Source organism: Mauremys mutica, chromosome 14, assembly GCF_020497125.1.
Source record: "Mauremys mutica isolate MM-2020 ecotype Southern chromosome 14, ASM2049712v1, whole genome shotgun sequence".
NCBI lineage: Eukaryota > Metazoa > Chordata > Testudines > Geoemydidae > Mauremys > Mauremys mutica.
Window position 1 is genome coordinate 27,396,277 of NC_059085.1, and position 16,459 is coordinate 27,412,735.

Consider the following 16,459-nt stretch of genomic DNA (forward strand, 5'->3'; position numbering starts at 1 on the left):
AAAAGTGTGTGAAAATGAGAGAGAGGGGGAAAACAAGAGCTTAGTTTTTAAAGACACAGATTGCTGCACTCTAAAGGATGAATTTGCCTATAGGTCAGGATGACAAAATAATCTGCAAACCCATCAGCTAACAATGTGGAGGAACATTGTTTTTCACTGGGAGTCCGTGAAGTAAAGGTTTTACATGTAGGTTCATGTTTGATAAATGCCCTTTTTTCTTTAAAGTGCTTGTGAAAAGTGAAAAGGCAGCTCCAGTGCTTGAACTTGTCTACTGAACAAGCTAGCAGCTGTGCAAACTTCACCATGCAGCTCCACCATACACCACAAACCTCAACCGGAGGTGTAAACTTGTTGGCCAGCTCACCACCAAGGAAGGACTGATGCCATAGCAGAGTTTGTTTCAGACCCTGGACTCAGATCTACTCTCTCTGTCCAGTTCACACTGAACTCGTGCTGGCCTTTATAAGGACCAGCTGCTTGTCAGGCTGTCACCTGATCTCTAGCCCCACAGCCTCAGCTGGGAGGAAGTTGATGGCAGAGGAGTCTGCACTTGGCTGCCTGTGCTGCTTTTGGTTGCACCTCCTGGGGCTGGAGGAAGCCCAAGAGAACTGGAGGAGGAGGATGGAGCGGCTTGCTGCTTTTGGGGTCACACTGTGGTTTGGAACAGGAGGGCACAGTTGGGGCCCTGGAGTGTCTGGTGATTTTTGGGGAACCTCTGAACCCCCACAGGGGATGCAGCTGTGGTGGAATGGTCTGGTGAGTGGAAAAGAGGAGGCTGATAGAGTGGGGGTGGCTGGAGTTGAGCATGGCAGGGGGTTTAGAATGCCCCCAGGGTAGAACGAGTGGAGGGTGCTGAACAGCCAAAGGGAGCTCCAGTAGCAACTGCGAGTGGGAGAGAAATGGGAGCAGCTGGGTCAAGCAGGTCAGCGGCAGCCACAGGGACTGCAGCTCTGCCTGCAACCATGTAGGACTGGTGACTTCAAGTAATCCAGACATTAGACTGCCAAGTGGAAGACAAGTGGGGAACTAGTGGGCATGGCATGTGCAGCTGGGAAGGTGATTCTCCTCCTGGTGCTGGTTGTGGCAGCGGGGTGGGAGGTGGGCAGGTATATCTCTCAGTTGGATATATCCCAGGAGGAGGAGAGATGAGTCCCACAGCCAGTCCAGCAGACACACTAGTAGTATGTACTGCTGGCAGCAACAGAGAGACAGTTCAACACAGAGAGGGGATACAGCATCAGCCGCTTGGGGTAGCAGAACCACTGTCCCAAGCCCGAGGTGGGGAGGTGTTAATAAGGGGAGGACGCCTCTGCTTCTGGCATGGGCCAGGCGAAAGAAGCTTTCTTGTAGGGGAATAGTAGGGTAGTCTCGTCTTTGGGACTCCCATTTCATGGTCCTGAAGCTAGAGGGGTGTGGGGCAGTGCAGCAATAAGAAGGGAGAGGCTGGTGCGGTCTCACCCCGGTACTTTGGAGCAAGGGAGGGCTCTAGCGGCCTCTCCTTTACAAGCTCTGGTGCTGGAGAGACCAAAAGAGAGAGTGGTGTGCGTGAGTGAGGGCATCTATGGGTTGAGGGTGGAAGAGTGGGTGGGAACTGCACCTCATGGTGGTATTGCTTTGTCCTCTTTCTCTCTCTTTTTTGCCCCTAGGGGAGATAGTTATGGTAGAGAGTGCGGCAGGTGACTTGAGAGGCCCACGGGGGAGAGTTAGACAAGGAAGGAGAGAGGACTTTGAGGGAGTGGGGATCACAGTCTCCATTCCATGCCAGTCCTTGGTCTCCCTGCTGAAACTGCAAGTAAAGGTGCCAATTCTAATGATGTTTGTGACAAGGACCTCCTTCTAGAACTCTGCAACCACCACATTCATTTTGCTTACACATCCATAAACATTCTGATGATAGTGACTTCCAGTCATTAGGAACCTGGGGTAGATTTGAAGTGGTGACCTAGAGATGACAGGCTCCATCTCAGGCCACTGCCAACCTCCAGAGACACCATCTTTTTTGCCATAAATCCTTTTGATAAGAAAGAGATACCTGTATCTGTTTCTGCAGCATGTGTTCAATAATTCTTCTGCATCAGAAATAGGCTAAATGTTCCCTGCCTGTTCCTTCACAAATCATTTAAATTGCATTCTTATGGTTTATGGAATGTCCTGTTCGACATGTATTATTCTCTGTTTAATAAAGCATGTAGGCTCAAAAATATGGCCAGTCCATTTGATCTCTGAGGATGGCTCATATTTTTAAATGATTTTTACCTGTAGAGTCATTAAATCATCATCCATTTTCTGCATCACTGCTAGGAAATAAATAGGAGCTCCTGTCAGTGTAATGAAAAGACCAACAGACCAAAAAAACTGGCTCTTGAAAGATACAATAGATCAAGAGGATAGCCCCATGTGGAGCAAATGAATGGAAATTCAAGACTTCTGAAAAACAATATATGCAATGGTGGATACCTCTGAGACCAGCTGTGCAGTTCCTGCAGGCATTTTACTCACTATTTCCTGGAATGCACACTACCTTCCAAGCCTAATGCCCACAGAATTCCCATGGAAATGAAAAGCAGTGAGTGGTAGGTGCAGATGGGGAGGAGGTGGGAGGAAGAACATGCCTGTACATGTTACAAAACTTTAAAAAGGTTCCCACTCCTCCATATTTAGCATATGTTCTGAGGGTTCTTGAACAATGGATTTGCAATGCACCAGCACAAAGTTATTTAGTTGCAGGTACACTTAACTAACTGTGAAGCACTGAAAGAAATGGACTCCTTTCAGTAGCCCATTATTCTCACTTCGACCTTCCTGGTAATAAAGTATTATTGTACTGAGATGTGATATTAAGCCCAAGATGCTGCCTGCAAGCTTGAGACAGGCTCTTATGCTCTTGTTTCTGTGAAAGCAGCAAAGAGTCCTGTGGCACTTTATAGACTAACAGACGTTTTGGAGCATGAGCTTTCGTGGGTGAATACCCACTTCGTCGGATGCATGTCATCCGACGAAGTGGGTATTCACCCACGAAAGCTCATACTCCAAAACGTCTGTTAGTCTATAAGGTGCCACAGGACTCTTTGCTAGTTTTACAGATCCAGACTAACACAGCTACGCCTCTGATACTTTGTTTCTGTGGTTTGTCTGCTTCTGCATTTCTGAAAAGAAGCATATTTTGAAGGGAACTTTGAATCATTGTTTCCCACAGCGTGGCCTCCCAGGATTCTTGGTTTTGCAGGTACTTAGTCTTGATCCTGAGCACCCAGCTGCTAACATTTTGCATGCTCTGGGTGAGTGAATTACTTGTGGAGGTAGAACAAGTAGGAATTTCTGTTTCTTTAAATCTATAAAAATAGCTGAGAGGTGTAATGCACAATAAAGCTGCCACATTAACACGCACAGTGCTGTCTTCTCATTGTTTTGATATGCAGCAGTGGTTTTATGGCTGTCTCGGAAGGTGTTATGAACTTTGTTTCAACAGGGTAATACTCCAAATCCAAATTTTGCTTCATTTTTATATGGTTTCAGAAAACTAAAATTAAGAAGAGTGGCATTTGCATTTACCCTACTCATCACAATTACAAGGAAGGTGCAAGAATAATGAGAGTTGGTTCCATTTAACATGAAAGATTCCGAAATGCTTATCCTCTATTTTTTCTGAGAACCAGAGCTCAAGTTTAAGGTGAATGAGCACAGACTCCTTTCCTTCTATTCCTTTCCCCTCTTACTCTATTCCCTTCTCCTCCAATCCACCCTGTCTTTCTTTCCTCTCTATTGACTAACTCTCCTCATTCATTCCGCACCCTACTTGCATTACGATCTCCTCTTTCCACTCACCTTCTCTTCTCTCTTTCCTACTCCATCCCACATTCCCTTTCCCTGGCTGTTGCTGTGTCCGCACAAAAGTGGGAGGGGGACAGGAGGAAGGGTGAGTCTTGGAGTCCCTTCCCCACCCCTGTCCTGTGGACCAGAAGCACCTTCCCCTGGACAGACTGATAACACTGGAAGTGGCCAAAAGAAGGGGAGCCCTGGCTGCCTTTCTTTCCTTCCTCTCCTTTGAAACGGGTGGTGGCAGCAGCAGTGACTGGGGGAAAGGGGAGCATCAGAGTCCAGTAGAGAAAAGCCCTCCTCCAGTTTGTTGTATCTTTACTGTGGGATCTCCAGAGATCCTCTGCTGGGTGGTGAGTCTGTATGATAATGCCTCAGTCTTTTGCGTCCCAGTGGAGACAGTTTTAGAATAGGGTCTCCATGATGGTGCCTCTCTCCTCCCCTGCATGTTAGTTTGCTCAGTTCAAAATGGCAAAAAAGCTTTTATTTTTAAAGTTTCTCTAGCTGAGCATGGTGGATCTCTTTTTCAATAGGTGTAGAGGAGGACAGTTATTGGGATGTTCTTAGCTAGAATTCCTACTAATGACTCCCACGTTACTTGCTGCACATGCACTTTCCTTTGCCAGTCTGGACTCTCATGTTGGTCATTGTAGGGCTCAATCTGATCAACCTCTTGCAGAATCGAGTGCCTATAACAGAGGTGAAGCAAACATAAGTTCCAGCAGACAGTCGGCATAACACTGTAAGTATGTAAACTCTAGTTTCCTTGGGAGAAGGATTGTATCTTCCTCTGTTTTGCAGATGTTATATATCACCAAACACACTGCTGGCACTTCACAAATAAGAAATAATATTAAGTTCTGTCCCTTAGGCAGTAAGTCCCTTCTGATATATGCACTTTGTATGATTGACCTGACTGTTTGAAGGAGAGCCACGTAAACACAATGACAACAGTAAAGTCATTCTTCAGTGTCTTCATTCTATATATGGAAAATGTGTCTGTACATGCAAGGAGAGAATTTTGCCCTGTGTAGGTAAAGTAAGATGGAAAAGGTTTAGATTTGCTTGTAAACACTGCTAAGGAGAATTTGGTTAGTTTAACAGTGGCTCAACCAATTGCTATGTCTTTAATATATTGCTAGGTTAAATTATAGAACTTATTACAAGAATTTTGAACGTGCTGATTTCCACTGCTTTCAAACATTCTACCAAGGGAAAGAATGACTGCCCTATTGCTTGGGACAGTTCAGGCTACTGTGAATAAAATCCTAGCAGACATACTATAGGAGCTTGATAGAGAGTAGACAAAATGACCTATTACTTTTGATCTTATTCTGCACTGTCACACTGCAACTCTGGCTGAGATGTGTCACTAAAACTGCAGTCCACCTAAGAGAGAAACAAGCCATGCATGGAGATATTTAAATAGTGAGATAGATCTAAAATCTGGTCTGAAAATTCTTTTGTAATATATTCTTATTTAGTAAATACTTTCCAGTTTATTAATGATATAATAAATATAAAGGGGACTTGCACTGATGGGAGTTTTACCAGGAACTCTGTTACTACGATGATGGGCTGTATAAGAACCTGAATGGATAGATTGATTGGACTAAGAGGAGCATAGCCAGATTATGACCCTGGCTATGCTCCTGGGCAGAGGAATGAGGGTGTATAAGGGTGCACCCTTCCTTCCCTGTTCTAGATACCTGTGTCATGAGCAGCAGCGGGGGGAGAACAGATGTCTGGTACAAGTAAGGGGACATCTCATCTCCCTTATTACACTGCATAGGAGTGTAGCCAGGGTCACAATCTGGCCCTGTGAGTTCAATTGCTCAATCTCTCTAGGTCTCGTTAAAGGATTCTTTAAAGCAAACCAACAAAAAAAATCCTACCTCAGAAAACAGGGCCCATTCCAATATTCTTTGCTCATTGACTTCACTGGGATATTTGGGCATACAAGATATGTAGAATTGGGCCCAATATGTTAATTTTTTTCCTTCAAACTTCCTGTCTCGAACCTGTAATTTGACCCTTTCTGGTTTAAACCATAATTCTGCAAATGTGTTTTAAAAAGTAATTTCCACTTGTTTACCTCTGTCAACATGACATCATTTGGCAAGTGTACATTAGCACACTGTAGTGGGAAAGCCTGTCTTTTATATACACCCAGTTGCCTCACATAAGCAGATAAAAACTTATAGGAAAGTATTTTTGCATGTTTAGTGCTGCCGTGACCTGAGGGTTTCTGAAGAAATGTAACACTGTGGAGTTTCACAGCCTATGCTCAAAAGTATTTCAAATGTGTTCATGCTGTAAAATGTTCTAAAGATTTTAAACTCATCACGTTTGTTTGAATTCACTATTTTAATGTTTGGGCTGTCTCGCCCCACCTATTGATAATAGGGAATGATTCCTTTTTGCATGACAGCAACACTTCAAATGGAATATTGTGTGTATAAAACGTTTTTAAATGCTCAGAAACATTCCATTAAAGAACAATAATTGTCTGGGATTTTAGAATTTGATTTGGCTAAAAGTATTTTGAATTTTTTTAACCTTAGACAATGATTAACTTGAAACTGCTTGAAGAGCAAAAAATGCTGATTAAGAGCCTGGTTATGCAAACATAGTGCTTATTGCCATGGAAAGTCAGAGGGATGAAGCACTGGCCTTGGTAGTAAGCATTTGCAGAATCAGGCCCCAAGTAGCATTCTTTGGTTTCAGCTTGAGCTATGTGTGAATAGGTGTATGCTGTGTGACAGCAAGGTGGCTGTAGTAATTATTCATTAGTTTTAAATAGTAGGATAATTATGAAGGTAAAATTACACATACACTTATACACCCTCTTTTTGTTAGCTTTTCCAGACTGTCTATAGCACCCTGCTGTAAAACAGTGCACTCCCCCGGTTTGTGCTCAGTTGTGTCATTGCTGCTTGCCGCTCCTTGCAAGAGCGACTGTGTAGACAGAAGTGAAAAGGTTACATAAATCCTGGATACATGCACTTACAAAACATGCAAACTTAATTTTCTTTCACCTGCTGGGATAATGAAAGTAACCGTGGTTCTTTTAAACGTATGCATGGTAGAATTGTGATTGTGCTCTCCTTGGATGTTCTTGAATTCTCTTATGCTAAAATCCTACTTGTGGCTCTCCTGGTATAGAAGGCACCTAACACTGCAGAACTGAATTGGATTGGGGGCATGCTTCAGGAAGTCAGAAGCTCAGTCAAGGGATCCATTCCCCCTAGATATTCTACTTAGTGAGGTATCTTGGCTCAGCTGCACACAGTAGCATTTTTGGGAACAAGACCTGGACACTAGTCTTGCTTTAGAGATTAGGTAAAGAGTATTTCTGGCAAATTACTGAAGGTTCATCAAGGCCCAGATCGTGCAGTCAAACTCCCATGGGCAGATTGGGATCTAAATATTGAAATGTTATTGGCAACCACTGCATATGACTTAATTCCTATACCCCTCTAGCTCTATAGGTGTCGGAAGAGTTTGCAAGGATGCAAGTGCAGAATTAGGTCTAAAAAGACTTGTGTAGTCAAATCATGCTTCTGGGGCTGACTTCTCTTGAAAGAGCAAAATCTTTTGGGAGTTGCAAGACAGAGCAATTTTCACCATCAGGTAAAATAAAGTGGTTAGTAAAATTGAGGGAGATGGAGAGGAGACCGATGAGATTGCGTGAAAGGCAGAACTGAGAAATTAAAGTTGAAATAACTTGGAGCGTTCAAAAGAAAGGTCTACGTGATTTGGGGAGATTGTGGGCAAAAGTCTACTAGCCAAAGAGCCTGCAGTCATTTGAAAGCTATAAACTGGTTGGAAAGTTAATGCTTGGTGGAAAGCTAATGCTTCCTGACCTTGTTGGTAGGATTTATTATTATTATTTATTCATATGGCCATAATGCCTAAGAGCTGTAGTCACGGACCAGGACCCCATTGTGCTAGGGCCTGTACAAACAACAGAGCGGGTTTTGGTGATGCAGTATTAACAATTTAACTGATCATGATGATCTGTTATGCCGTAAAACTTGTTGATATGTGTTTACAGGCAAAGTTCAAAAATTTTCTGTATATGCTATAATCTTCAAAATAAACAGTGGATAACTGTATGGGTGGCAGTGTAGTCCTATAAACGAGGCATATTACATTTATTGCCAAAAAAAGAGTCTTCCGCATACTCACTGGATTCTTTAAAAAGATATAATAATAACCGAAGTGCTACAGTGCATGTATCCAAGCAGTTTGGACTGTGAGGCTCTTCACTTCCAAAGCACTCTTCAAGTGTGCTGCTGCTTACATCTTTGCCCTCATCTCCTCCTACACACCTTCATGTTCCTTGTCCTCCATCCAAGCTTTTCTCTTGGCTGCTCCTTTTGTCTCTTTTGCCCATGCCCCAAGTTTATACCTTTTTTCACACTGCCCCCCTAAGAAGGGCCAGCTCCAGCAGCTTTTTTGCTGCCCCAAGCAGCGAAGAAAAAAAAAAGAAAAACCTGAATGAAGGGCCCGCCGCTGAAGTGCCACTGAAGACAGAAGAGGAGCGATTGAGCTGCCGCCGAAGTGCCGCTGAAGAACCCGCTGCTGAATTGCTGCCGCAGACCTGGATGTGCCACCCCAACAACGGACGGACTGCTGCCCCTTTCTATTGGCCACCCCAGGCACCTGCTTCCTTCGCTGGGGCCTGGAGCCGGCCCTGCCCCTAAGCTTGGAACAACTTCCCTATTAATGTTTGACTTCCATCCTCCCTCTTTTCCGTCAGAAAAATCCTAAGGTCCAACTATTCCATGAAATATGTCATGCTATATTTCTTCTGTACGGGATTAGACTGTATTGTACCCATTCGCACATTTAGATTGTAAGTGTTGCGGAGCCAGAGACTTGTTGCTTGACACAGCTTGTCTTTTGTACGATGCCAAATGGAACTGCAGCACTTTGGCCCCGATTCAGCAATGTACATAAGCACTTAGGTAAATTTGAAATCAAAGGGACTACTTAGAGTTCAAACGTACTTGAGTACCTTGTTGAAACAGGTAGGAATCTGGAATCTATACAAGTAAGAAATAACCATAGAAATGTTCCATTATGCTCCAGCAAAATGAAAAACTGTTGTGGAAATAATACACAATAGACAATGTTCCGTGGTATAATCATTTGCAAATCAAGTATGGATGTTCAGCTGTGCAAAAAAGTTAGAACACTAGGTAAAGGAAGAGCAAAAGAAAAAATACACACTTCTTTACTGTCTGTGTTCTGCAGAATACAATAAGCTCCATTAATGTTTAGTATGTTTGTAGTAAATACATTAATACCCATTAAAATAAATATCCCTATGTCTGGGCTGTTGTATCCTTTCATAACTAGAGTCCACAAGGTTACTGTCTGAAGCCTTTGACAAATTTGATTTGATAAAATGGTTTGCTTTTTAATAGAACAATTTGTCCAAGGATTTTCTTAAGTTTTAAGCATTTTCCTGCAGAGGCTGTGCCTACTTCTGTTTACACCAAGGTTTCTCAAACAGGTGTCACTGCTTCTTTAGGGAAAGCCCCTGGCGGGCTGGGCCGGTGTGTTTACCTGCCCCGTCCGCAGGTCCGGCCGATTGAGGCTCCCACTGGCCGCAGATTGCTGCTCCGGGCCAATGGGAGCTGCTGGAAGCGGCGCGGGTCGAGGGACGTACTGGCTATGGCTGCTACCACAATACAATATTAAATAATTAAATAATTTAAAACTAATTAGGCCCCACAACAGCCCTGTGAGCTACGTAACAGCTTTTACCCCTGATTTACAGGTGGAACAACTGAATCACAGAGATTGAGGCCTATGTTTCCAGAAGTATCCACCAAGTCTGGGTGCCCAGCTTTAGATACGTAGGTCTGATTTTCATAAGTGTTGGGCACCCACAACTCCAGTTGGAGTTGATGGCAGCTGTTGGTGCTTAGTGCCTCTGAAAATCAGACAGTAGGTGTCTCAAACTGGATACTCAAAACTAGCAAACACTTGAAAATGGAGGCTCATGTCACACTGGTCAAAAGTTTGAACCATTTCTTACAGGACATCAACATGAGAGCCAGGAATACAACCAAAGTATTCTGACTCTCAGTTCTGTGTCTTAACCACAAGGCCATGCTTCCCTCATGTCACTTGATTGAAATGGTGAAATGTCATGCCATTACTTCAAAGGTGAATAGCTATATTGAAAGCAATACCATGGGGCGAAGCAGCAAGTCTGTAACAGTAGTTCTCAACCAGGGGTACACATATCCCTGAGGGTACACAAAGGTCTTCAACTCATCTAGCTATTTGCCTAGTTTTATAGCAGGATACATAAAAAGCACCAGTGAAGTCAGTACAAACTAAAATTTCATACAGACAGTGACTTGTTTATACTGCTCTGAATACTATACACTGAAATGTAAGTACAATATTTATATTCCAATTTATTTATTTTATAATAACATGGTAAAAACAAGAAAGTAAGCATTTTTTCAGTAACAATGTGCTGTGATACTTTTGTATTTTATGGTTGATTTTGTAAGTAAGTGAAACTTGGGGTACGCATGACAAATCGGACTCCTGAAAGGGGTACAGTAGTCTGGAAAGGTTGAGAGCCACTCCTCTATAACTCTTCACCTATTTCATGTCCATTCCCTTCAGTTTTGAAAACTGTTGTGCATAAAGAAAACACCCTATAGTCTTTGATTTCACTGAGCTGCATTTGTCAGAGAAACTCAGATTGTCTAAATGAAGTGAAAAGGAAAATTTTCTATTTACAGAAGGGAGCTTGAAAGTTAATGTTTCCTGCCATGTTAATGTGGGTGATTAAGAAGATTGTTTTCTTTTCTTTTAGTGGCATTGGTGCACAGAAATTGAAGTTATTTTGTCAGTTTTTAGAAGGAAGTGAATAAAACCTAAAATTAGAGACTCTTTGAGAACTCAAAGATTATAAAAGCAGGACTCTAATAAAATGTGTCTGCTTATTATGCAGGATTATCTCTGTCATACAATTGTTCACGTGTTACAAGCTCAGACAGCAAGCAAGTATTCTTTCTCATCTTTAGAGAAAGGTATCTTATCCTTTTCACTTTGGTTTTCTATAGTAGCATAATATTATACTTTCAGATAAAGCTATTCATTTTCAACAGTATCCCTGTATGGAGACTGGACAAAATTGCAAAACATTTTAAACAGGAAAACTGGTGCTAGAATAAAAAAGGAGGAAGGTTTTATTGCTAAATTAGGAACTGGGAGGTCATATGAAAGACAGTTTTCCTGAGGAAGAAGACTGGTAAATATGAAGCAAGAAGTTCTGCTAGAAATGCTATTGCAATATATCAGTATACAGTACATGTTATGTAAAATGCAACATTAGTTCAGCTATCACCTTTATCTATGTATGGAATGTACTCTATAACCAAATGATAAATGCATAGTGTTGAGATTATGGACTCTAGTCTGGGCATTGTGTGGGTGTTCCACACCAGTAGTGTATTTGGTATAGTTGCTTTCAAAGCCTGCCAGCTATTTTAGGTCTGTTTGTTCTCTAGGGCACAGAGAGGAATATACAGGAATCTGAATCAAATGTTGTGCCTATGTTGTGTTCAGTGTAGATAATAACGATTCATTTTTAACCATATGAGCTGAATGAAGCCAGGGTTATTATAAATGCCTTAATGTTTATTCATAAAGCATTTAGGGGAGGTACCTGAGGTATGACAGGCACTTTTATCAATTCAGATTCTATGCTGCTCTAATTCTTTAACGTTTCCCAAAATATAGTAGCCTTTTAAAAACACAGTGAAAACCAACACTTGTACATTTACTCCCAAATCTAACAGTCTAATGTCCTGTTAATTTTTATTCTACTTTTTGGACATTTTGAACTGTTATCGTGTCTGTTCTGAGATATACGTTTGTACTCTTTTTTGAATCATTCAAATTACTGGCTTTTAAAAGTCCATAAACCCATATTGAATAGCTGATATCCAGTCCCAAAGACATTCTTCTTTAAAACAACAAAACAAACCTTCTATTGCTTGTGTAGTGTATGTGAGAGATGCATCAATTCAGATAGTGACATTCAAAATGAAAGTTACTCAGTGGAAAAGGGAAGTCAACATGGATTCCAGTAGCTTTGCATACTTTGAAATATGGTCCTTAGTCCAATGCCTGACTTACTGTGAGGCAGTGTCACTCATTAGTACAATATGAAAATTAGAGATGCATTATTCTACTTACTAAGTCATCTCCCCAGTCAAAAATGGGTACGTTCAGCATAAATAAATTACAATAGAAATGTATGAATTCTACTAAGGACTCAATCCTGCACTTTTTACACATTGCAATTCTCTTCTTTAAGCACTATTAGTTATCATGTGTGGGGGCCATTGATTGATCTTGCCTGTGTATGGATAATCACATTTTTATTCTGGTTACATCATGGTTTAATTCCCTCCATATAGGCAGGTCCAAACTGTGTTAAGCAACTGATTTTAAACACTGTGGGTTTCATAGTGTCAGCTGGGTCAATGGGAATTTTGTATACAAAGGTCTGCAGAAATTTGACTTTTCTTTGTAATTAATAATATTATAGCAAATAGACAACCGTCCCACCCAGGGGATGAAAGTAACTTAAGGGACTTACCGGTACACAGGGTCCTGAGCAAGGTACGTGTGTTTGTGGGGGGAGGGCGGCTCAACCCGGGCCTTGGGCGGAAGGGGCGGGACTGGGGCCAGACTCCCCCAACCAGCCCTTCAGCATTGCCTGGCGGCGATTTAAAGGGCCCAGGGCTCCCAGCCACCACTGCCAGTGCTACCCCAGGGTTCTGGCAGTGATTTAAAGGGCCAGGGCTGTGGTAGTGGCAGCCAGGAGCCCTGGGCCCTTTAAGTCATCACCGGAGCCCCATGGGGGCGGCAGCAGCCGGGAGCCCTGGGGCTCTGGTGGTGATTTAAAGGGGCAGGGACTCCAGCCACTGCCAGGAGCCCTGGGCCCTTTTAAATTGCTGGGCCCCAGGAAAGCTGCCCCCTTTGGTCCCCCTCATCAGCAGCCCTGCTGGTACGGTTGGCTGTGTACCGGCTCTTACCAGTATGCTGTACCGTACCTAGGGTGACCAGATGTCCTGATTTTATAGGGACAGTTCTGATATTTGAGGCTTTTTCTTATATAGAAGCCTATTACCTCCCACTCCCATCCCGATTTTTCACACTTGCTGTCTGGTCACTCTACCCATACCGTGCTGGCTTACTTTCACCTCTGGTCCCACCCCAAAACATATACTTGCCTGTAGATGAGACTGAGTTCACAGATCAAATCCAGTACCTTAATGCAAATTTAGGGACAGTGACATTTTGAATAATCTTTCCATCAATTTGAAGAGGAGCTGAAATCTGGCTTTTCTTACACTTAGTATGCCCACTCATATACACAATGCATTAGTCTTCATGTATAATAAATAATTGCAGTAAAATTATGTTTCTTAATTATTTTAGAATACATAGATGTGAGTATAAGTGTCACGAGCTGGGGAAAAAAAGACTTTTAGATGTAAGAATGCTTTAACAAACTAAAAAAAAGAAGAGGAATTTTTTTTCTTTCTTGCAATTTTTTTTTAAAAAGCTTGTCTTCAGCCTCTAGTTACCTGATCTGTACCTTCCCTCTTTTCCACCCTCCTCTAGTAGCCCTCTTTCTTCTCTGGTTCTTTTTTCAGCCTCTAATGCTAAGTTTTAAAAACTAAACAATTGACCTTATTCATATTAAAATCCAGTTATTTAAAACATACATAAATTAAAAATTAATTCTTTCTGTTGGAAAAAATCTATTTTTTTGCTGTGACAGAGATCTTTAAATCATTACTGGTTTAAGAAAATATATCATGTGGGGATGGGCTTGACCTTGGTTTCCACTGTTGATTCCTGTCCTCACAGTGCAGGTTTATATGTGCTCATGCTGCGTGTGTTTGAGTGTGAGATGAGGAGCTGGGGTATGAGAGAAATAGCCTCTGTAGAACCTAACAGAATAGTCAATAAGTCCAACAGTTCTGTTTGCTATTCTATTTCAGAATACATTCATCTTCCTTTTGTCTCATCTCTTAGTTTTCCACTATAGTCAAACAAGTCCTGAACTAGGCAGGCAGTGTAGTTTTAATGCTTAGAGTAGAGAACTGGAAGCCAACAATCTTGGTTTCTGTACCTGACTCCACCAACAACACACATTATGACCTTGGACAATCACATAACCTCTCTGTGCCTCAGTTTACTCCTTTGTAAAATGGATATAACAACACAGGTGGTTGTGAGATTAAATTAATTTAAGTCTTTAAAGCACTCTGAGATTCTCAGATGAAAGGTGCTGTATGAGTGCAAAGTATAATTATTATACTTGATCTGTATTCTTTTGATCTTGATCTGTATTCTTTTGATCTTGAGCTGTATTCTTTTACTAACATGCTTTAAAAACAAGTATTTATTGGTTTTGAATTGTTTGCATGGAATAAAGTCAATCCTCTGCGAGTATAGTAGGTAATTACACTAATATGGGCATTGACGTGTCATTTTATTTGAGAATGTTAATTTATTTAAATATCCTTGCTGATAGTTACTAGATTATTACCAATGTCTGGTTGTTTTTCTATTTTATATAGTACATCTGGAATCATCCTCTTAATGATGGGATGAATTAGATGTGTGGGGGATGGGGGTGGATTCTCATTGCTTCCCTTTGGCTTTAGAAAAGCTAATGATAATAATAGGCTGCAATGCCATTGTTGGTAGCTCCTAATTAGCTAGAAAGAAATGACCCAGATAACATTACAAAGCAATTATTTCAACAAATTGCCCTTGGAATCAGTGCTTTATGCATTCTTAGCATGTTGCATTGTTCACTGTTTGCCAGCCTCATCAGGAGGTGTTTATACCTAGTACTTTGGTCAGTAGGCCACAGTCAGTGTCTCCATCTCTATCTGAAATCTTACAGCCCTGGTGAGATGTCAGTAGATAACACTTAGTGATTTGAAACATATCATTTCATTGGATCAAAAATTGTGTTGCTTCCAGATGGAATAACCAGTACATAGGAGATAAAAATAGGTGATTGTAGCAGGAAACTCTGTGTTCCAAGGACATAATCATTCAGAAAATGTTGAGTTATAAACTGTGCTTGTACTTTAACATGGATTTTAGCATGTGATTGGGCTTTTCCTGTAGCTGAACATTCATAAGCCTTAAATAGAAAGGCACTATTAACTAATAAGATCAGCTCACTCTAGGATAATGAACTTCTTTCAATAAGTTTACTGTTTTATAGGCTGGTGGGGGACAGTCCTTATGCTTGTCCTCACTTGGCATATACCATAAAGCATGTCCATGCAAATATTTTAAGACACAAGCCTGTTGTGTTAATTTTGATGGACTAAGTAGGCCCACAGAGTTAGTCTTCTGAAATCAAGGCCACATAATGTGACAAAGCAGATTTGTCTTTCTGGCTAACGTTTTCTTTGGAAATTTGCCTGAATAGGTATCTTCCTATTCTGAGGCAGCCTAACCAGACTATGCGGCTGGTGGGTGGCGCTCGGGGAGGTGGAGAGGAGTGAGTGGCAGGCACATGGTGGTGCCTTGGGGCGGTGATAGACAGGGGGCAGGAAGAGGCGGAGTGAGGGTGGGCCCTTGGGGAGGGGCAGGGTCTCAGAGGAAGAGGTGGAGCAAGGGCAGGGTCTCGGGGAAGAGGCGGAGCAGAAGTGAAGTGGGGGTGGAGCAGTCTCTTGGGGGGAGGGGGGGAAGTGCCTGTGGGCCTACCACATAGAAACAAAATAGAGCGTGTGTGTGAGTAATTTTAATAAGCTTTTCCACCTTCATGCTGTAGTTGTCTTGACTAGGATAGGCCAAATATTAACCCCATACAACTATAAAAAAGCACGTATTTGTTAAAAGTTAATCCAGCTCTGATTTAGATTAATTAATAGCATGGAAACTCAGGGTGAATAGCCAAATGAAAACTTCTAGCTGGGTGTTACCTAGCATGTATCTTGTCTCTGGCTTATCCAGAAGTCTATGAACTTGTAGGATAAGATGCCCAGGGAGAAGTGCATGGATGTCTATAAGGCTCATTGGCTCAAAGAATATTGTCAGACAGACCTGAGAGGTCACCGAAAAGGTTGAAATCTACAGCGTTCCGCCAGAAGAGAAAGGGCAGGAATACATTGTGATGCATGCCACAGTTCTTTATGAAGGCATTTCTTCCTAGCTGCCTAATACAGTCTGTGGTGCCTAGCCTTACTGCATGGGGACTCAGACTAAAATAAACAGTCATAGAATGGACTGATGACTACGTGACAAAGTCTAAATAAAGACCACTGGAGTCTAAATAACGATTCTGCCAGACACACCAGACAGAAATCTTCTGTGCTGTACTTCTCTCCTGCCTAATAAGAAATCAGAAATCATTGATATGAATCTAGCTGAGCCCGTGACAAACAGAATTCCAAGTCCATGAAGAGACTGATAACTACAAGAGTCTATCGGTATTAGACATTTACAAATGTTTATGATTTAAAGTCAGTGGGAGATGTATGAAATGAAAAGGTCGGAGAAAGACCATATCCTTTGCTGGCTTTGCCTTTCAGACTTCAGGATCAAAAGGGGGAAAGGA